The sequence below is a fragment of the Prosopis cineraria genome, unplaced genomic scaffold (assembly GCF_029017545.1).
Source record: "Prosopis cineraria cultivar Desert tree isolate PC_DT_omini unplaced genomic scaffold, ASM2901754v1 PC10, whole genome shotgun sequence".
In the NCBI taxonomy this organism is placed as follows: domain Eukaryota; kingdom Viridiplantae; phylum Streptophyta; class Magnoliopsida; order Fabales; family Fabaceae; genus Prosopis; species Prosopis cineraria.
Window position 1 is genome coordinate 19,969,095 of NW_026555341.1, and position 23,250 is coordinate 19,992,344.

Consider the following 23,250-nt stretch of genomic DNA (forward strand, 5'->3'; position numbering starts at 1 on the left):
GCATAAAATTTAGATGTAGAGAGAAGAAGAGTAAATTGAAATAAAGTTAGAATAAAATCTTCCCTAAATATCAAGGACTTTGATTAAAATTTAGGATCATAGTTTATGATTGATCACACAAAAAAATTAGCTATTCATAGAACTAAAAATCAAGAAATATGAGATGAGAAATTGACAAGCCATCGCTCAAAAAATTGAAGAAAAAGAGAACCGCGGTCCCTACATTGTTTTTCCCTTCTCTTCCTTCTCTTAATTCATAGTGCTGCGTGGCTTCCCTCCTTCTCGTAAAAGTCATGATTTATATATATCTCCATTTGCGTCTCTTGTGGGGCAGCTAATGCAAAATTACTAATAATTTAATAAAATAATAAAATTACTCTAAAGAACCGTAATTGAAAACTACACTAAAAAACCCAAAATAAATATAAACAAAGTTTTAAATATTTAATTCTTGATTTGATCTCCAAGCATACCCATTTTCTTCTTATCCAAAATATTCTCTATCAATATCTTCCAAATTGAATCTAAAAAATCTGCACAAATAAAATAAAATTAAATAGCACCTGTGCAAAAAATATTAAAGATATTATTTATATTTTAAAATCAAAGATTTAGTTAGTTAAAATCTCAAAACTAAATATTGGCTAATAAAATTAAATAATATCTAATTAAACTCAATTAGCCTCAAATAAATATTTAAAAGTCTAAATTAAAAGGATAAAAATATATAAAATTATCATTTATTAGTTGTTAATATTAAGAAAAATCAGATTAAAAAAGTGAGAGTTAACCCTGGCTCGGTAGCTCCTCACAAATAAAAGGTTAGGTTAGTTTGTAAAGGACATGGCCACCTGATAGCCATTGGTTTCATGTCAGAAATAACAAGAGGGTATAAAGTTGGCTTTTGATCATACATTTAGACTTGGCTATATGGTTGTTATTATTGTGGTTCGGCATGCGTTAGAGGTATATGGTTGGTATTATGGCGAATTCGTGTTGTGCATTATCAGTTGTGTATTTATATGTGTGTAAGACCCGATCACATGGTTATTAGTATTGTGAACCATGGCCATATCCATCATAGAGCTTTATTGTGTGTTTTTACCTATTTGCATTGGTTTTCAATTGATATGTAACTGTATAGATTATGTGAAACTTGATTATTGAGCGGTTGTACTCACCCCTCAATTCTTAATATTTTCTTGGCCTAACTCATTAGATCTAGTTTAGGGAAAGCGTTATGAGGTGTAGGATTGTGGTGAAAATCCTACTTTCATACCTCTCTACTCTATTTATGTGTATTAATGTTGTAAAATTTTCAAGTAGATCACATTGTCATTATTTTGTACTACTTACATTAATAATGTGTCACGATTGTATATTTTGTGCCCTAGGTTAGTGAGTTTTAATTGTAAATCTTTAGATAGGGCTAAAATAATTCAGCAAGTTGAAAAATATGTACATTAATTGATTTGAAATGAAAAAGATTGTTTTGTGTAAAAAATAAAAGGGTATTGATATAAGGAATTGTACTTTAAAAATAAAAGGGTAAAGATATTTGTTATATATATACATTTTGAAATAAATAGTAATGCATGTTAATTACAATGTTCATATGGTGATAGACATATATTTGGATAGGTGGTGAAATGAGCATGATTATATGAAAGTAACATATGCATGATCTAGTGGTGATATGCAGTACATGTTAGTAAGGGTAAAAGTTCACCCTAGTGGAATAGTAGAGATTAATTCTATATAGCATTGTTGGGATAAGTGTAGCTTATACTCTCCTTAATGCCCAAAAGGATGTAGTGTTAGATACTTTGCTCTTTAGCATCCATAGGATGCGATGTTAGAGTAATGAGACACTGATTATTACTTGTAATAAGGGGAACCTATAGTCCGAAAGTGAGTTAGGATGCCTTTGGTCGAGTAGTCTTATTATAGAAGGTGAGCTAGAATTAGACATGTGTTTTAGTTTTGTGGTAGCCTACAAGTTTAGTCAAAAGTACCAAAGGTCTGGATGACTATGGTCTTGCATCATAGTGTGGCAATGTTATATGTTGAACTTATGTGTTTATATAACTACTTTTATTGCTTGTTTATAGCTTTTCATGTTAATAAATAATATAGATTATCTTGGTTAATGAGATTGTTATCTCACTTGTGGTTACCGTTTTATAAGTTCAAAGTCAAATAAATAAGTACAAGGGAAAAAGTCAAGGAAGGACTAGGTTTCTAGTTATACTTTGTATGCCCTATGTACTTTTGAGTCTGTGTACATGTAAATATTTGATGTTTTGAGTTGCCAACAAGGAATACATGTCATTTTGAGGATTTCACTTGTATGATAGTATGTGTTTTGTATTTTAGCCAAAATTTGTATATGTTGTGATTTGGTGGCAATATCATTGTAATAGGCTAAAATACTAGCATAAGTGCAAGGTTATAGTATATATGTGCTGATAATGTAAATTCGGTGTGATATATGAAATTCTACTTGTATAAAGGTTATTTTGGTGTACGGTAGCCTAATTGGAACATATGATGTAACATTGTGATATTAGGCTTAAGAAAAAAAAAATACAAGTATAGGTGGTGATATGTATGTGTTCTATGTGGTAATGTTTAGGTAAGCAGTGAAAAGGAGAGAGGAGAGGACAAGGTAGGAAAAGGATTAAAATGAGGACATGAATTGATAGCCCAAGGATTCATCATTCATGGGCATGAATTAGAACTGAGATTAGTGGAACCATTCAAGATGCTGCCAGTTCAGAAACATGAAAGCGTAGTGTGAGAAGTAAAGTAGAGAAAGGGTTTGATGAAAGCTTCTATACGTAGTGTTTGGTTAACCAAACTAAAGGCAGATATGATTCAAATTGATCACCCAAGTGCTCAAAATAGGCTTCTTATGAGGAAGGACTTACTAGCTAAATGTTTTCAAAACCAATACAAAAAAGCAAGATATACTAGCATGACCGCAAGCGAACCTATATTACACTTAGTGGGTGCAGATGCCCCCACAGAAATCTTTGAAATATGAATAGTTGATATGATATCCTTTAAATTTTGGTTCCAAGTACTTTAACGAAGATGCCTTAGTAAGTCTATTAATTCATGAAACTCATCCAAGACACTAAAGAATAACAATTTAAACCCAAGTTTCTAAATTGTTAGACACAACCTGAGCCATTATTTAACAGATCATGCATCACAAATACCTTGAGAATTTCCAAAATAAATAATAATGTGAAGAGATTAATAAATAGAATGCCAATACACAAGAGATCCAACATTGCACAACAAAACAATTCAAAGCATATGCTTCCTTTGATCTTATTTATAAGTTACTTCTACCAATTTCATCAATACCAATATAACAAAAGTACAAAGAAAAAAATTTAATAAAATCACAAACATAACTCTTAAAAAGTAAATAAATTATATAATATTGTTTTTGTTTCTTTCTCTCTTACTTTTTAAAAGTAGTTTAGATATTTCATTTAAAACAAAAAAATCACTATCAATTCAATGACATATAAAGTGGACTATTTTACCCTTCTAAAGGTTAATTAATAAAGTGAATCGGAGGGAGTAAGTCGCTAGTAATCAAAATGAGAGGGTGGAAATATCCTTTGAGGAGTGGATATTTTATGTAAGAAAATATAAATCAGAAATCACTATTTATAATTCATGAATTGAAGAAAAACTCCCAAAAAAAAACTTGATTCAGAATCAAAAGCAGTTGGTAAAAAAAGAAAGAATCAAAAGAAACTAAAGGCTATTCGGATATCATTCACACATTGCAATAATTTTCAATAGCTCACAAATTGCAAAAATAAATCCAACAAACCACATGGAAACAACAGGTAAGAGTGAGTCAGTAAGATACTTGAATTCGAGAAAGGGAAAAGCAGAGGGAGTCAAGCACAGATACATATCAGATTCAGAGGGAGGAACCAAGGGATTGAGTAGATTTGACTGTCTAAACTCGAAGATTGAGGTGAGGCACAAGGATAAAAAGGAACTGAGGAAGAGCGCGAAGGCAAGAAATAGAGTCAGGAGTCAAAGACGAGTCAAGCAATTTGAAGCTTGCGGTTTGGCAAGAGAAGAGAAGACGACGGCGGCACGGGGACTTGACGAGAGGAAGAGGTTCGAACTTTGAATAGTCGACACTGCAAGTTCGACAGTCGGAAGGCGTATTGGCTGCATTGGAGTTTTTTGTTTTTTTTTTTTTTTTTTTTGGAAAAAAACTAATCCACTTAACCCGCGGTCTAGCCCACATGCCCTTGGCGATTATAATTTATAATTATTTTATGTTTTTTCATAAAAGTATATAATGCTTACTTTGATTTATTTGTAGGATAACTTTTAGAGATAATTTTTTTGTCCAAAATATAAAATTCATAATATGAAACTATTTTTTTCAATTTTTTATAGAAAATATTTAAAGAGTTGTGTCATTATTTAAAACTAAGGATAAAAATAAAAATATAACTCATCTTTTTATGATATCAAATAAAAAAATTAACTTTTTAGGATGCATGAAATGATTAAACGTATTTTATAATAAAAATTAAAAGGAGTATGTAATAGGGAGACTCCCGTGTAAGGCCTAAAATGTAATTGCTCTTCAGATCTAATAGATTCTAAAAATATTCTGCAGGTTTAAGAGGCTCATTTGCAATTAATTTCAAAACTCAAAAGATTAAATTAACCCTGATTTGGAAAACAGTACAAATCATGCGTGAAAGCCAACTTCATGGACCCACAGAAATTTTCTCTACCATTTAGGTCTGTTTGTTTAATATTAAAAAGTAGTAAGTGATTGTTAGATAATTTAAACATTTTATAGAAATTAATTTATTTTATAAAGATTTTATAAAAAGTGAACGTTATTTTCTGCTTGATTATAATAATAAGAAAGTAATTATTAGTCAATTATTTTTAAATTTTGTGACATCTTCTTTGATTTTTGTTTTAATAAAAATAATTTATTATTGAATTATTTTAAAATTTTATGATATCTATACATATTCTTCCTTTTTAAAACATTTTTTCTTATCCATTGCATCAGATTATTTTTAAAAGAAATTCAAAGTAACTTATTAAAATAATCTAAAATTTACTTTTTTTGGATTCTAATTATTTTTAAAAATTTAAACCAAGATAATAAAAAATCACAAAATAATTTAAAAAAATATAAATGTTTTTTAATAAAATAAGCTAAAACAAACAAGCCTTTAACCTTCTTTTGACCTCGTCAAACCTTAATCTGGGACATTTCTTCATTTACTTTCGCGGTTGCCATGGGTTATGATTCTCGGATAGATGATTACAAATTCACAATTTACAGGGTTTTAAAGATGTGGACGACGACGGACTATGGTGAAGCCAATCTTTACACATGGTGAAGCCGAAGCATTTAAATGATTTAGGAACCATGACGGGTTCTCAAAATTTCAAGATCAGCACTTCCAAAAAAAAAAAATTCAAAATGGGGTCTTTATTTTTTCCTGGGAAAATCAAATGGGTTTCTTTCTCTTCTCTTCTACTATTCTATTGTGGTTTGAATCGATGGGGCTTTCTGTTGCTTTCTTGTCTTGTTCTTGGCGAAGAGTTGGGCGAAGGGTATATATTACAGAGTAACACTTTGATATTCACTCCATTTTATCTTAATTATATATATCCTTTTTATTTTTGAAATTTATAGTAACTTTCCTAATATAAATAGTTATAAAACATAAACATATCCCGTTATTTTTAAGATATCATTTTCATTCACCTAATTGTTAGTTAATTGTTAAGTTATATATATTAGACCAAGATGTCATTTCTTTAAATGTAAATGTTATCTAAAAATCATTCAAATTACCAAAATTAATGCATATATAATTTTTTATTTTTTATTTATTTATATATAAATTGGCGAAAACAATATTTTAAACACACAATTAAAAAAATTAATGAAATACTATGATTTAATATAATAAAGTACTCAATATAATTTATATTTATTTTTTAATTTTATTAATTTAAAAAAATTTAAAAATTATTTATTTAAATATTGACACAATCATTTAAAATTTAAAATTGGGAAAGAAAATAGAAAATTAAATTATAAGGGTGAAATAATAATTTTAAAATTTTTAACAAAATTACAAATAAAAAATTAAGTATTTGAGAATTTTTAACAAAATATTCCTAATGATGTTAACAATTAGACCAAAGTGTAAGTTTTGAAAATAGAGAGGTCTTTGTCATTTAAGCAAAACAAAATATATGCCACTATATTTTACTCTATAGTATGTTATTACTTATTAGTAACACTTGAAAACAAGACGTGTGCAAACAAGACAGGGAGGAAGGAGGCATTGACATGCAAGGTTTGTGGGTTGCCAATGCTGGAAAAAATGAATTATGCCTTCTTTTCTTTCCTTCTTTCTTTATTTTTTTCTTTTAATATAAGGCCATGGACAAACCATGCAAAGAGACTAAAGTCAAATTATGTCCAGCATTATGCATTCTTTGCTTTCTTGTTCACAGCATTTTGAGCAAAAAGAGGCAATAAAACCACTTTCATGCCATAACAATGCCACTCCAATTACTTGCAAAATGTCTATGTCTTGACAAGAGTTCATAAGAATTTATGCTTGAACAAGAAAAAATTTATAAATTCACAGAACATAACTTATAATAAAAGGCTCACAAATAACAAGGCAAGCTTAATTATTTACAACAAAGAGTCCATGTATACACAAAAAGTCAATGAGGATTTATGCTTGAACAAGAGAAAATTTACAAGTTAACTAAAGAAAATTGACAATAAAAGATTCACAAATATAATGAGTTTAATTATCTACAAGAAAAGGTCCATGTATTCATCACAAGAGTCCATGAGAGTTTATGCTTAAATAAGAGAAAATTTACAAATTAACCAAAGAAAATTGATAATAAAAGGTTTCACAAATAATGATACCAGTCATATTATTTACAACAAATTAAAAGGGCTATATATTCAGAAGAATCCATAAGATTTTATGCTCGGATAAAAGAAAATGTATAAGTTAACTAGAGAAAATTAACGATAACAGGTTTAGAAATACAAAGAAAAAGTCCAACTATTTACAAACAAAATGTCCATGTATTTGCAAAGTCCACGAGAGTTTATACTTGAATAAGAAAAAATTTACAAGTTAATCAAAGTAAACTAACAACAGAAAGTCTTTAAATAACAAGAAAAGTCCAACCATTTACAACAAAAAAGTCCTGTATTTATACATTTTTCTTGTTAATTACATATAAATTAATGGATTTTTTTTATTGTAAATACTACTTTTTTAATGTTCAAGCTAGCTCAAATATATCACCAAAAATTTGGGCTAAGCTTAATCATATTCAAGCTTGGTTCCAAATACCCAAACAAAGTTCAGGCTAAGCTTAATCCAATAGTACCTATGGATATTCCTCAACTCATGCATTCAACATAGCTCAAGTTATTTGGATAATTGATCTATTGTTAACATTTCCATATGCATCAATTAACCAACCATAATAACAATTTCTTAACTATCCATTACCACTCGTAATTTCCAGAACCCATTTTTATAGGTAGCTTTGGTATTCATTAATTCTTTTAGCCTCTGTAGACTCTAATAAGCTTAACCAAACACATTTTACACCTATCTAATCTTTACTTAGTCAAGTTCATCATTAGGGTTTTGCTAAAAACAACAAACCCACTCACATAACCCCATCAAAACAATAATCATGGGTTTTGAAACTTAAATAACATCTCAATGGTCAAGTTAAACCATTGAGTTTGGCCAAATGCTATCACATAACCGCAATCACCATCTCCTTCCCATAAACCAAAAATAAAAATTGCATGGGAAGAGAGTAGAGGAGCTAGAGACACCCAAGCAATTCCTAGCCTCAAACCACTCCAAATGGCCAACAAATGACAGTCCTAACAATATTCATTCTATTTTTTTAAAAAAAATAATATTTCTTCTCTATTAAATATCCATTAATTTGACCATTAGTTAACGCAAAAACTTACAGAGAATAACAAAAAAAAATAAAAAAAGATCCCAAAAATTACATAAAATGATTTTATATGAAAATTAATATTGATGAAGTCTCTTAAATTGCAAATAAATTTTAATATACTAATGTTATTTCTTGTCCAAATAAAATACAAAAATATTATTTTAATGAACCACTTTGACCGACTACTAGGTTATTACTAAATCACCAATGCTAGAAACATCAGGAAGTAATTAAAAAAATATTATATTTTTTAAATAAATTTTTTTAAAACATTTAAATATTTTATTATTTAATAATTTAAATATTATTATCTATAAATATTCATCTAAAATTTATAAATTATCTTTTAAATATTAATGGCTCAACTAGTTTTTTTAAAATTTATAGATGATTTGTAAATTGATATAGTATGATAAAGTAAAGTTTTCTTCCAAAATTAATAAGTGCTCCTTTAGAAATTTGTATACTTAAGAGTTGGCTTGTACATTATGTGTGAAAATTTGTAAATAATAACAATAATAATACTTAAATTATCAAATATTAAAATATTCATATTTTTATAAGATGTTACTTTAAAAAATTAACATTTTTAATTACTTATTCGTATTGTTGCTCACAATGTTGATTTGGTAATGACCTAGTAGCCAATCAAAATTATTGGTTAAAATAATATTTTTTTCCTTTTATATGAGTAAGAAATAACATTTTTCTATTGAAATTTATTTGTAATTTATGAGACTTAATCAATATTAATTTTCCTACCAAAGTTTTTTTCGTAATCTTTTGGGTCTTTTTCTATAATTTTCTAAACCATTATTTGTAATATTTTTGGTCAAGTAATGGAGGGGCAATGTTGTTCCTTCTAAAAAAAAATTGTTTAGAGGGGATACTATCTTACCTATCACTATAGGTGTCAAATATTTCTCAAAAAGAAATTTAGGGGTAAATTAGATATTTAACCCTTATTTTTAAAATTTAATCAATTTTTTAAAGATAAAAATACATATTTTTTATCGGGTTGTATGGCGAATTGACTATTAGGAGTGTGTAGGATCTTAAACTCATTTTTTATGTAATTTTTTCCTTCAACTTTTAAAAATGGTGAAAATTGGCCCTTACTATTTTTAAGAGTTGAAGGAAAACATTATACAAAAAATTATTTTAGATCTCAAATGTCTATGTCATTTCCTTGGCCATGTACTGTGAGTGCTACTTTAAAGCCCATGTGGATTCATTCCATTAGTAAAAAATATGAGGTGAAGGTTTCTATCTTCTGCTCTAAAGTCAGGGTAATTGAGATCAATTTTTTTCATTGAAAAAATTCAAATGGATGTCGAAGTGTTCCATATTTGATTTGTTCATCTACTTGCCATGTCAAATTTTTTTCATCTTCTCCACTACTATACAACTATCTAAATCTAGTTACTATGGGAAATACCATAACGCCTTCTCTAAACTCTTCCTATTCTATTTGTAGCATGAGACATTACATTTTAGACACTCTATTAATGATGCATATTCATTTCTAAATAGTATGCAATCATTAGGACAAGCATGTATCTTTCATAATTCATGCCAATTGAGCATAGCATTTGTTTTACTTATACATAGCCCTCAAAAGCTTGTTGTTTGTAGGTAAAAGTTGTTTTACAAGTGTAAGATTTTCTATTAAACTCTTATCACTTCATCCATTTCTCACTTTCAAGTTGTACAATTTCAACACCACTAACAACTTTGTGAATTTTGTGCAAACAACATATAAGGGCTTCTCTGTGTCACTTGTCAACATCTCTAAAATTTTAGGACAATCCTCAAGTTTCCTTTCAATCGCATTGGTCATCTCTTCAAGATAATTGTAATGTCCTCATTGACATTATCAAGATATAAAACACGATATATGAGACACTATTATGATGACCAAGATTAATTAAATTTCTTATATAAGGTTATCATAACACAAAGGTTTAGAAACTCAATTTAAAATATTGGGATTCCAAGAAACCCTTCTAAAAAGATATTTAAGTTTAAACTATAATTTAAAACCAAATAAACAAAGCAGTATAGGCATAAAAGCCAAATAATATCACAAACAGATGTTAAAAAGGGCATTTTAGACAAACTCCAAAATGCTCCATCCACTGCGGCACATGTGTCATCTGTCGCAATGGATGGCTTAAAGAGTTCAAAGCTCTCACTATGTAATGCACCACTATACACCCCTTCTATCATCATAGTACTTTGGGACTAATATTCAGAGTGTGTCATTTCGCTATTTGATGTTTGATATGATCAATTCAAGTATCTACACATAGCTTATTGAGACCTTTAGCTATTGGCATTGATTCTATACCCATACACTTTATCATTCAAAAATTGGACACCCGGATGCAATTTAGCCTATTTTCAATTCAAAGCCATAACATGGGTGCCCAAATCTACCAATCTAGTGCCACCTTGAAACCACTTGAACTAACTCAAATGGACCACACACTACTTGATAAACCAATCATACAATAATAATAGCATTTCATATACAAATTGGACATTCAAACCTTGAATTGTCTATAATTCAAGGGGTAACAACAATTTGTATTAAACATTCTCATGGCCATTCCACACATATAAACAACACAAAAACATCACTTGCATTTAGTATCTCAACCTCTCACAGCCATTGTGTCACATATATCCTAGGTTGAGGTACTCATAATTGCAACATTCCTCATTCAAGTAACTTCAAAACATAACATGATCATAAGTTGGCATCAATATTGAATAATATTCATTACAATTACAAAAAGAGAAGGAGAGGACTATACAAACTCAAGCCTCTCCAATCTCAATGACACCTCTCTTCCCTTTTCCCCTAACAAAGTTTTCACTTAAAAATGTAACCATGAGGTGAGTTGAGGGCTCAGAAACCAAATAATCTAAACAAACTATTCATGTGTGGAATAATTAGTGAGTATGTGAAATGGCAATAAAAACATGTCATTTAGCTATCAAGTATATACACACACACACACACATGGTTATACAATGATAATAAGCATGGTCAACACACTGCCTTATATTCTCCTTATTTCCTCCAACTGAATCTGTGGGCTAACAATTTGATAGTACAAAATCCATGTGACTGGATTGGCTCAAGCTCACCAATCATGGGAGGCAGCCTCAACCAAGGGTGCCTTTACCCACTATGGACCACATATTTTCCTTCTCCATGAATACCTGGGGTGTCATATGCCTAACCTATCTCAATAATATTGGGACTTCCAAACAATAATAGAACTCAATGCTGGGGCCTCCACAATGCTAGTATACTATATAGATTTCCAAACAGTATCTCTTGATAACATTGGGTAAACTCTCACACACTCACAATAATCATACTCAAACATTATGCTTAACATTTTCACACATAGCTATACACATGTAATCTATTCATAATAATCATGTCCATAATAAATCTTACATTTTTCGCAAGCATATTCACATATACATAGAATTTAGTATAAACCTTTTAAAAACCACATATGTGCAAACACATTAGTTCATTCTGCTTCACATAAGGTTTGAAAATCCCAAATCATTTTCTACTAATAGTATAATTGTTCAAATTAATAATGAAGTAATATTTTACAATTCTACATAACCATCTAAACATGCAAATAATAAGTTTAGATAATTCGATTAGCAAAACTTTTTTGTCACAAAAAGGGATAACTATAGTCAGTTACCAACTTCACCAATGTCCACTAGCATAACAATGCCCGATCAATATTTAATCTACAAGATTAAACATTTTATTATCAATTCTCACTCTATTAATCCTTTTTTAGTCTAGTTATGTATACCTATTATACCCAAAATCTTATTTAACACCATCAACACTTTCAATAAATTTCATTAATCCCATTTAGCACCCAAATATACTAATAACACCAATCCTTTACTCATGTTGTGCCAAAACTCTAAAATTTTACTTTGGGTTTGTCCAAACCCTAATCAAAAATTCCAAATCAATATAAAATCCATAAACTTAGGTCCGAAAGCTTGATTTAACTTCTCAAGACCTTAATTAAGCTAATCGATTAGGTTGCAACCTAAGGAAATATGAAATCAAGCCTCAAATACACCCAAAACCATAAAAAATTCCCATAGAGGAGAGGGAGAGATATAGGAAGCTTACCTAAATATAAATCTTGCTCAAAATGCTTCTAAATTGCTCCCAATATGATGCCTTACCAGAGCAAAACATTTCTCCCATTGCTCCTCGCATATTTTCTCATTTTCTCCCTTTATTTTTGTCATGTATGAGCAATTTGCTTTGACTAAATTTTTGCACATCTGTGAAAGATGGCATAGAAAGGTTCAGACATGATTTAGACCTCTTTCTGTGCTCTAGTCCGCTCAAACTCCAACTTAGGCCTATTTTAAGGCTATCCAACAATTCAAAAACTATACTAATCATCTAAAGACATCATAAATTTATAAATCTCTTATTTTTTTACAAATTTACCCTTCTTAAACACTTAAATTTTGAAAGTGGAAACTCAAAATGTTACAACAATCACCCTCATAAGGATCTATGTCATAATCATTGAATTCAAAGCTTCATTTATACTCTCAATTACTAGTGCACTTGTCATCTCTAGTCTCTCCATGCTTATGCCAACACTTGTAATTTTCATCAATTTCATGACACACTAAGTGTCTTTCAACTCAAATGTACTAATTTGCTTTAAAAGACTACATCTTAAATAAGGGCATATTATTCTTCTAAGGTCTTTTACATGCTCAGGAGCAAACCTTATAAACTATTTCACACCATTCAAATACCCTTTACTTAATTAATTGGTAGACGTTCATTTCTTATCCATAATTTTAATCTAGAAAAAACAAATTTATTCAAGGAAATGTGATCAGTGACTCATGAACATGGAGAGAAAAGGAATGATACAAAGATTAAAAAAGAAATTGACTACTCTACATTTAATATAAATTAATTAATGAATCATGAGTCACAATGCATGAGTATTCACATGTTCCTTCAATTGCAAAAAAAAAAAATCGGCAAAGATAAAGTATTTTCCATGCTTAAACCCTCTTTTAAACCAAGCATCTCACTCTACAAACTAATTTCAACCATATAAAATCTCAATAGCAAACAAAATCCTCACAAAATAGAATTTTCAAATCAATTCTAATTATTATAAAATTATATTAAAAATTCATTAAAAAATCACCAAAAAATCATAAACATCATTTTCAATCAATATTTTTTTATCTCATTGATCATTTTAAGGTTACTCATATCCTACATTAGCAATCCCAAATCAAGAAAACATCATTCTTTAATATAAGTCAAAATCTCAACAAAATAGTAATGATTTTTAGAGAAACTGCACGTCAGTTTTGATCACCTAAATTAACTCCAATTGTAATTAAATTTGGCACACTAGTACATTTCAATATATAGTTTTAAAAGATAAAACTGATCAAATAAGGCACATAGTTTAAATTAAAAATTATTTAAACAAATCATTCAAAATTCAAAGAAAAATATAATTATCATAAATATCCCATTTTGATCTACCTATATCATCTATAAGCATTCTCAAGTTAATAACACATTAAACATTATCAATTTTTGACATCCCACAGTTCCAAAATAGGTAACAAATGAGCATAAATTTACACAAGAAAAATCAACTAATAAAATAATCCACAATGTTAAATAAATCATTCCTATAACCTAGAAATCATTGGTGAATTGAAAGCCAAAGAGGAAGAACCCAATATGGTGAATGATGGCGAACGATAGTGTAAGAGGCGGCGGCTTCACATTGGAGCAATCCATGGTGGTCGACGATAGTGACGGAGGAAGATTGTGAGAGTTGTTTTGATTTCATGTGTAAGTGGAGAAGACAAGAGTAGAGGACGATGATCGAACACGAACTAAAAAATGAAGGAGAATAACATATTAAAAGGGAATAAATGACAAGTTACACGGACTAAAAACTGAAGGAGAATAGCATATTAAAAGGGAAAAAATAACAGGTATTTAAATGCTCATCATTTATTCCCTAATATATGACAGGTGCTTCAAACACCCATCTTGATAGGTGTTTTAAATACCCGTCATTTAAAGTTTAATTTTTTTCTTTTTTTATTGATATAAATTTTAAACATTATTAAATTTTAAATTATGTGTGTTTTCAAACAATTGTTATTTAAAGACTTCACAATAAATGACAAGTGTTTAAAACGCCTGTCATTTATTGTTTAAACTTTTTTAATATTTTTATAATCCAAATTTTAAACTTTGCATGATGAATTTTAAAATACCCATCATTTATTTGAAAATAATAAATGATGGATATTTAAAAAAAATGTAACACTCTAACTTTTACTAACTAAAAACCAAATGCCATGGTAATAAAAGAATTTAAACAAATAAAAATAATTATCATGGTATAAAGATTTAAAACCAATTCTCAAATTTATTTTAAAAAGGTACAAGATAGAAAAGAGTTAATCTATATTTTAAAGAGCTACTATGGTTATAAAAATTCATCTAATAAATAGATAATTAAAACCTAACCATGGTAGAAAAGAATAAACTAATTAAAAGGGCTATCAATGTTATCAAAATTTGCCCTTACTATTTAAAACCATAAATGACACTATATTATAATTACTCAAATATTTATTTCAACAAATGTCTTGACACTTAAAATTCTATATATAAATATTTATTCTAAATAGATTTGTTATGTAACTCCTATGGCCTTAGGCCTCAACTAACACTACCCTTACCAATCCAATAAAATAAGTTCAAACACGATTCAACGGTCTGATCTTAAATTGAACATCCAGGTGCCAAAAGCCACATTTTCTTCTAAAAACTAGCACCCTAAGTATCCAATTCTCATTCCTTGCTCCATTAGATCATTGTAGGCCTTAAATTAAGTCTAAAAAGACCACATACACCTGATTAACACATTATATTACATATATCATGTTAAATATACAATTTGACCTCTCAATGCCCCATTATACACTTGTGGTCTTACATGAGGCTCAACACATAATCACATACATATATCCACACTTATTCTACTTTTACACCTTTAACTTTTACATATGGGGCTAAGCATTACTATATAGTCAGGAATCACAAATGTATTTGACTCATACAAATGAGACCAGGCCTCACCGTTTAGTTAAAATCCACACACATATGCATTTCATCATCCCAACTTACATATATTCAGTGGAACAAGTTATACAACATAATATAAACCTGCTTGTATAGCATCTAGACCTACCCATGTATTTACCACTATAATACACTCTACAAGATGCAATACTAAATATGCAAGTAGGTTCTTAAACAACATAATCATATATATTCATTTACATACTCTTATGCATCCTAGTTGGCAACCATGTCTTTAAATATAATCATATACATTTATTACACTACACGGTAGCTTTATACCACTACTAGAAGCGAGGCAATGCTTTACTTGCTTCATTTCCTAACTTCTAGAGCTATCTTCACCTGTATACAAAGGTAACAGTGTGAGACATACGTCTTAATAACATGGATAAACTCGAAATACTAGTTAGTCAGTAAAATCATAAATAATAGATAAAGTAACATCATTTCAATAAAATAGTATAGATATACATATACACAGCATCATTCTCATTCATTACTACCTCACATGTCACTTTTTTCACTGCAAATTACCAATAATAAATTCAAATCTATGGTAGTTAAGAGTTTAGGTCAAAATAGATTACCAAGTTTTAAAATTTTCTAGATCAAGGGATCCCAATTTTATCATAATCAAAATTAATCAAAACTAACATTAACTCTTTGATTATAGTAAAAAAAATGTTATAGAAGTATGTGATACCTTAGGGGAGTGAAAAAGAATGAAAATAGTTGAAAAACAACTTGCTTGCTACAAACCAGGGCAATGTGCCATAGCTTGTACACACCACATTGCTACATGTTTTTGACAGCAAAATTGGGCAACTTTTAACGTGCCTTGATTCTTCGTTCGATGTCCAAATGACATAATCTAAGTGTTTACAAAAAGCTCTTTTCATAAACTAGCTAATGGCATAGGTTTCACTTTCAAAACAAGTCACCACCAGGAAATTAGATACCCAAACAAATTTTTACAGCTTTTCACAACTTTCACATATAAAAGGTGTCCAAAACCCATAACAAGGTGCCAAAAGCTACTCCTAACACCCAGACCACATCTATTGGACTTAGGACTATGAATATAACATAGCACATAATTACTAGTATAATACAAAATCACTCTTCAATACCATTTTTCAAAAATAGTAGGGGGAGGTAATTTCTATTACATTGCATTCAAAATTAATCATAACATGTTTATAACAACTCTACTACACTTGTACTAGTATTTTGGCCCTATCAACATAATTATCTTATCATACACAACTATTTCCGGCCCTAAAATACAATTCAAATAATTTAAACAACTTTATAGTACAAGTGTAACAAAATGCATCCTAGAATTGGCAATAGTATCCTATTGTACAAAATGAACATATATTGGAGGCATAAAGTGGGAGTATACTAATTCCCAAGCCCCCGAGCTTCCTCTCTCTCAGCACTAAAGTTAGAGCTTATAAAATGTTAAATGGAAGGAGTAAGTCTAACTACTCAGTAACTAAGATAAAACCTACCCTATGTAGCTATATATTAATTGTAATAAAACACATGTAATACTTGCCCTGAGTGTTATCCAAAAATCACACAATTCAAATAAATTAAGTGTGGTTAAGGAGTTAATCCTAAAACTAACTTAGAAAACAAATCATTTAAATCACTAAGCAGATACACGATTGCAAGGAAACATTTAAAACCTTTTTTTAAAATAAAATAAAAAAATTTATAGGTTTTTCCTATAGCGTACGGAGGCAAGTTAGGCAAAAGCGAGGTAAAAAAATGCTGTCATGACAGCCCTCCTGGGCTAACTATCAGGAGGCACCATTCTATCATCCGATATCCGATTGAAGAAATTTTAAAGCTCACACATCATATTCGAAGGGTACTATAAGTGTACTAAATTTTAAAAATATCCAATGGTTAGATTAAAAATTATACATGTTAAAAGTTTGGTCATTTTTGCTGTCATGACAGCACCTCCGGACTAACGTCTGGGGTGCCCCATTTCATCATCCGACCTTCGATCGGAGTAATTCTAAAGCCCACATGTCACTTTTAAATAGTACTATTAGCATACCAAATTTTAAAAAGATCCAACGGATGGATTGAATGTCATGCATGTCGCAACATCATCAATGTTGTTGTTATGACAGCTCCTCCGGACCAAATTCTAGAGTACGCCATTTCTCCGTCCGAAATCCGATCGACATGGTTCTAAAGCCCAAACAAAGATTATAAAACTTTTACTTGTGACCCAAATTTTAGAGAAATCCAATGGTCGGATTAAGATTTGGACACTCAGATGCAAAAGTACAGTTTTTTAGTAAAAAACATTTTCAAAGTTGTCTAAATCTCATCCTAATGGTCACAGACTTGTGGGAACACTTTGGACATGTCAAATAGGACTAAAAACACCTAATAGAATATTTAAATGATAGAAAAATCCTTTATACTAAAATTTGACCACCCGGTTACCACTTCCCAAAATGGACCTTAAACCCCCAAAATGCACAAATCACACAAGAGTGGCAAAAAACTATTCTAAATATCATATACACATATAAATAAACACGCTAAATATTTTCACTTGGCTCATAGATTTCTGTGGGGCCCATGCACCCACTCTCTCTATCCAAGGTATATGTTTGCCCATAGCATGCCGTTTACAATGCAACCACTTTGCATTTGCTTGTGCAATCACATATATATCAAAATAAATATTTGTTTGTAGTGAAAACTTGGTCTACTAAATAAATCCATCAAAACCACACACCATAGCCAAGTTTTTTAGCCACAAGTCTACAAGCAAACAAAAATTCATACACAAGCCACACAATCCACACATACTCACACACATATACATAATCACATCCTACTAGCACCTTAAGTCTAAATACATTACAATAGATTTACTCAAAAGAAAGGAGTTGCAGTTCTTTACAATTCACAAACAACCCCTAGCTATGCTCCTTTTCCCATCCTCCACTGGTTCCTTCAACTGGACCTGAAAATATTGAAAAGAAAAGGGTGAGATAACCACAGTCTCAGTAACAGAGAAATCTACATTGATTATTATAAAATAAGCCATAATTGAATAAACGAATAATAAATTCAACATAATATATAATTTAGCCATTTAAAATGCATGAATACATGACATAGGTCGGTATGGCCTTTTATGACCAACAGAATGCCTCCTAGCACTCTATAACTCATAGGTAAACCTTATACCCACTGTACCCCCACAGGCACAAAACATAATCTAAGGCATGATCTAATCCACCGAACCGCCTATGCCCCTTTGACGTGAATCCCAAGCAGTCAAAGCTAACTCCTTCCTAGAGCTAGCTCGACTTACTCTCCATGTGAGGGCTACCTTGGCCTAGGCACTCAACCTTACACTTCATATGTGAGATTCCCTCCCCTACTGAGAGGTGTCGAACACTCAATACACTAACCATTTTAGTGCACTGAGCCCATAATACATAAGGCAACACTGAGTACTGGCAGTGTGCCATAGAATATCAAAAGTCCACACCTTCTTATTAGTGAACTCCCACCGAGATCATGCCTTTTATTTGTGTCTACCTTTCTTGAGTATTGACAACTTTAACATGCTAAAGTAGTATAACATTTATAAATCTCCCTTAAACGGTTCCTTAGCCTATCTAAGGTACCTTACTTAGTTACACTTCCTTAACTGTAACTTTTATTCTTTATGATTACAATACATACACACAAATCTCGTTTTCATAAAAACATTGTTGTTAAACAATTAGAAAAACATATTTTCACTATAATCAAAGTAGTACCCCATAACCCCTTATAAAGCACATTTAATCTTTTAAAACATGTAATGCATGATAGCTAGTAATATTTATTCAAAAATAGCTAAAATAAGTAATAAGAAATATAAATTCCCCTGTTACCTTAACCCTTGGTACCAAATGTGTTTCTCTTATACAAATAGGACTCAGCTTGTTCCTTAACTTCCAAACAAATTCCACCAACAATCCCTACAACATATAAGTGATCCACATCACTTATCATGACAACTAGCATTAATGAAGACTATAACTCATACCACACAACTTGAGTCAATGAGTCATAATTCATCCTAATGGTCCATATATTAAACCAACCATTCACATAATATTACTTAACCACCAAAACCATTCATTAGCCATCACTAGGCTAATTTTTAATTTATATAATTTTTAATCAATTAAAAGCCTTCACTTAGTGTCACCAACTTTCACCATTAGCCCTTATAATGAAAACCAAACCTTAATTTAAATCTTATTGGGCTTAAATAGCAAAATTATAACTAAATCAATAGGCTTAAATCATTGAGAAGCAAAACCCAATTTCTTAAGGTTTAATTTGTGCCCAAAACAACTCTTTTCATCCAATTATCCACTCAAAATATTAGATCTTATAGAAACTCAAAACATCTTCCCTAGGATCCAAAGAAACAAAAGCTTACAAGAATAAAGCCTTTAGGATCAAAATCCAGAAATGCCCTATTCCAAAAATTGAATAAAATCAAGAGGAAGGGAAGAGGATTGAAGTAGGGAGTTTACCTATCGTGTAGCCGAGCTCGCAACGGTCGCAAAGCCTCCTAGATTCAAGCCTAACTCCCTCTCTTTCTCTTCTCTTTTTCCTCTCTCCCTCTCGTGTGTTTCCTTTCTTTTTCTTGTTTAATTTCTACATTTCTGTGTCTGTTTTCCCTTTAAAATGTTGATATGAAACTTTCAGAAAAATTACAAGAAAGGGCCCAACATTTTTTATTATAGCACAAAAGCTTGAGTCAACTTTGGTAATTTTTTTCATAGTTAAAAATAAAATAAAACCCAACTTTTGCTTAGAAAAATTTAAAATCTGGACTTCTATTACATTATTCTAAATTTAATTTAATTATAGATATTTTATTTTATTTTTTTAATAAATTCGAGTCTTAAAATTTTGAGATGTGACAACATGCATATGAAATAGAGTTCTTAAAACATGATTTCTCACATATCATTGCTTAGTTAGTTTATTTTCATCTTAATACAGGGTGCATTGTCACAAGACACTCAAATAGGTGACCGTGACCTGATATATCAACATGACTTGCCACAACTCAAACATGTGACATATTATATAATTACATAGGTAATGATCAACTAACTTTATACCCTCCTTAATTTCTCTGACTATAACCGTGGGTTATAACACTGAATATGGCTTTGTCATGTGACTGGACTATCCAACCTTACCAATCATGAGATGTGACCCAGTCAAAGATCACATAACTCACTTTCAGACAATGGCATTCCCCACTCTCAAATCTCTGGGGTATCATATACTCTAAGCTATTCTCCTCGATAAATTATTGGAAAAAGCTAGCTTTCAGTCTCTTGACAAACTATGAGACAGTCCCTCGATAAATTATGAGACAAGGCTATACCCCCGTGTACTAGAGGGCAACATAAATACCATATATATTTTCTTTACTCCCAATCCCTAGGCAAATTCCAGCCCATTAATTATGTCATAAACAATGCTCACTCTTTTCACATTCTCTTTTATTCCATTATTATAAAACTAATATATTGGGCTCATGACTATGAGCTACCCAAGTGAGCAATCAAGTCTCATTTTCACTTATATCACATAAAACTATCATTTTCAATCTTACACATTCATCTCTATCAAGCTTATCATCAACTACTCAATTTCACAATGTTTTGTAAATTGCCAATCAATTCAAAATCACTTTTTCACTTTAAAGTTCATTTCACAATCAAGGTAATTACACAAATACATAGTCTCATAGCATATTATACAATTTCACAAGTCACAACTTCACATGTTAAACATGTATTTCACATCATATTGTAATTAACATATAACTATCTAAAGTAAGGTTCCCTTCAGTTATGTCAAATCTTTGAAAGGTTAAAATTTTACCCCTTAATATTACAGCTTTCAAGCTTAATTTTCCAATCCTCAATGGTGTTCAAGAGCTCAATCTACAATCAACTAAGTTGAATTTCATCACAAAGCCAAACACACATCTCTCAACTTCCATTTTCCATTTCTAGCTACCCACTGCCTATATTGTATAAATTTGGGCCTACCCATTTAGATTTATTAACTCTTTTTAGTCTCTATTTAACTCCCATTAATGGCATTACACTCTTCCAACAACCCTCATTAATGTTAGTTTCACATAATAGTGAGGCCCAATCACAAAAAGTGCCAAAACTCAATATATCTAAGTTTAGATTCTCTAGTCTATTTTCAATAATTTTATTTGAGTCAAAGGATTCAGACCTATAACCTATATGGACTGAAAAATCATCTTCCACTATCAAACCTTAAACAAAACTCATAAATGTGGAAGAGATTAGAAGGAATGGAGTTTAGGGAACTTACCTCAAGTGTTTCTAGCTTCAAAATACTCCCAATTTCATCCAAGAGTAAACCTTAACAGAGCTTAGGTGTATCACTTGCCCCGAGTATTATCCAAAAATTGCACAATTTAAATAAACTAAGTGTGATTAAGGAGTTGAACCTAAAACTAATTTAGGAAACAAATAATTTAAACTACTAAACAAATATACCATCATAAAATAAAAATTTAAAGCCTTTAGTAAAATTTATAGGTTCTATCTATAGTGCAGGAAAGCAAGCAAGGCAAAAGTAGGGTAAAAAGCTACTATCATGACAGCCCTCTCGGGCCAACTTCTAGGAGGTGTCGTTCGACCTTCGATCAAAGAAATTTTAAAGCTCACACATAAATTTTAATTATTTCTAGTAGTGTATCAAATTTAAAAAAAAAAATCTAACATTCAGTTAGAATTTAGACTTGTTACAAGTTTGGCATTTTTGCTGTCATGACAAGACATTCGAACCAAATTTTAGAGTGCACCATTTCATCATCTGACCTCTAATTAGAGCGATTCTAGAGCCCACACATAAAATTCAAAGTGTACTATAAGTGTACCAAATTTCAGAAAGATCTAACGGTTGAATCAAAATTCATATGCATTCCCAACCTCAGCGACTGTTGCTGTCATAACAACAATAAATTGCTGTCATGATAGTACTTCCAGACTAACTTTTCTTTATTTGATTTCTTATCAAGGTGATTGCAAATCTCACATGAACATTATAAAATATTTTACTTGTGACCCAAAAATCAGGAAAATTTAGTGGTCGCATTGAAATTTGGACACCCAAATTTGAAAGTGCGGCTTTTTGACAAAAACCATTTTCAAAATTGTCTAAATCTCATCCTAAGGGCCAAAAACTTGTGTGAATACTTTGGACATGTCAAATAGGACTAAAAGTACCTAATAGAACATTTAAATAATGAAAAAATCACTTATATCAAAATTTGACTATCTAGGTGCCATTTCCTAAAATGGATCCTAAGCTCTCAAAATGCATAAATCACATAAGAGTGGTCAAAAACCAATTCAAACACCATATACTCATATGAACACACATACTAAATATTTTCACTTGACTCAAAGATCCTTGTGGGGCCTACATACCCACTCTCTCTATCCAAAGTGTATATTTGCCCATAGCACATCATTCGCAATGCAACCACTTTGCATTTGTTTATAAAATCACATATATTCAATATATACCAAAATAAACATTTGCTTATAGTAAAAACTTAGTCTACTAAATGAATCCATCAAAATCACATACCATAACTAAGTTTACTAGCCACAAGTTTACAAGCAAATAAAAATTCATACACAATCACACAATCCACACATATTTTACATATATATATATATAGTCATATCCTATTGGCACCCTAACCTAAATACATTACACTATACTTGCTCAAAAGATAGGGGTTGTAGTTCTTTACAAATCACAAGCAAACCTTAGCTTCTCTCCTTTACCTGTCCACTACTGAATCCTTCATGTGAACTTGTAAATATGGTAAAAAAAGGGGTAAG